Source organism: Ambystoma mexicanum, unplaced genomic scaffold (assembly GCF_040938575.1).
Source record: "Ambystoma mexicanum isolate Mex_15411 unplaced genomic scaffold, UKY_AmexF1_1 Mex_scaf1, whole genome shotgun sequence".
Classification (NCBI taxonomy): Eukaryota; Metazoa; Chordata; class Amphibia; order Caudata; family Ambystomatidae; genus Ambystoma; species Ambystoma mexicanum.
In genome coordinates this window covers 3,567,381-3,568,953 of record NW_027182324.1, presented here as the reverse complement: position 1 = coordinate 3,568,953, position 1,573 = coordinate 3,567,381, and the positions used below count along the sequence as shown (strand labels likewise).

The 1,573-nt window shown below is 41.2% G+C and overlaps 1 non-coding gene across 1 annotated transcript; it reads right to left on the bottom strand.

Moving 5' to 3' along the window:
• TRNAT-AGU (transfer RNA threonine (anticodon AGU)) lies at positions 1-74 on the bottom strand. The gene has a single exon. It is a non-coding gene; the product is annotated as a tRNA-Thr (tRNA).
• Positions 75-1,573: the final 1,499 nt, after the last annotated feature.

The following is a 1,573-nucleotide window of genomic DNA, read 5'->3' as shown; positions in this document are numbered from 1 at the left end:
AGGCGCTGCTGAGATTCGAACTCAGGATCTCCTGTTTACTAGACAGGCGCTTTAACCAACTAAGCCACAGCACCTTTTTTGCATCTGGTCTCCTTTCCTTCCTCATGTAATCATTTAGAAGTGAAATCCACTTTTTTAAGGCTGGGCTTCTGTTGCAATATAACTTTTCAAAATGTTTTCCAATTGACTGAAACTCCATTGCACAAAACAAGCATGTCATTAATCGTCGATTTAGAGTGGACTGCATTGCCCAGTGTGTGCATTGAGGAGCACATGTTCGTCTTTACTGGGGAGCAAGTTTGCACTCATGAATGTGGCAAAACATTCAAATCCGTAAGTGGGTGAACATTAAAGTCCTAGATGCTGCAAATCTCTATATCTGGATACGGAATGACTGAAAAAAGTTATGTCTCCAGTGTCGAAATGTGTGTAATGCACTAGTAATTCATTTCCTTTATTGACCAGTGAGGTAGCCATGTATGGAGGTGCTGTAGAGTGAAAATCAAGTTTCAAATGGGCAGTGATCCCTGTGCCTGGATAGCTCAGTCGGTAGAGCATCAGACTTTTAATCTGAGGGTCCAGGGTTCAAGTCCCTGTTCAGGCGTACCTTTGCTTCTTTTACAAAAAATTAAGCAGGAAATATGAATTGCTCATTCTAATATGTGCTATTTCTGATGGCATCGCAACCTTGGGCAATATGACTCTAAGGTAGTGGAGTCCAGAGTTCTTGGATGCTTTGCCAACATATCAAGCCTGACTGTGCTTCTAAATAGCATGAAATAGCAATCTTTGTACAAAGTTTTAATATTGGGGAGACAGATTGGTCGAAAAAAAGCAGACAGGCGCTGCTGAGATTCTAACTCAGGATCTCCTGTTTACTAGACAGGCGCTTTAACCAACTAAGCCACAGCACCTTTTTTGCATCTGGTCTCGTTTCCTTCCTCATGTAATCATTTAGAAGTGAAATCCACTTTTTTAAGGCTGGGCTTCTGTTGCAATATAACTTTTCAAAATGTTTTCCAATGACTGAAACTCCATTGCACAAAACGAGCATGTCATTAATCGTCGATTTAGAGTGGACTGCATTGCCCAGTGTGTGCATTGAGGAGCACATGTTCGTCTTTACTGGGGAGCAAGTTTGCACTCATTAATGTGGCAAAACATTCAAATCCGTAAGTGGGTGAACATTAAAGTCCTAGATGCTGCAAATCTCTATATCTGGATACGGAATGACTGAAAAAAGTTATGTCTCCAGTGTCAAAATGTGTGTAATGCACTAGTAATTCATTTCCTTTATTGACCAGTGAGGTAGCCATGTATGGAGGTGCTGTAGAGTGAAAATCAAGTTTCAAATGGGCAGTGATCCCTGTGCCTGGATAGCTCATTCGGTAGAGCATCAGACTTTTAATCTGAGGGTCCAGGGTTCAAGTCCCTGTTCAGGCGTATCTTTGCTTCTTTTACAAAAAATTTAGCAGGAAATATGAATTGCTCATTCTAATATGTGCTATTTCTGATGGCATCGCAACCTTGGGCAATATGACTCTAAGGTAGTGGAGTCCAGAATTCTTGGATG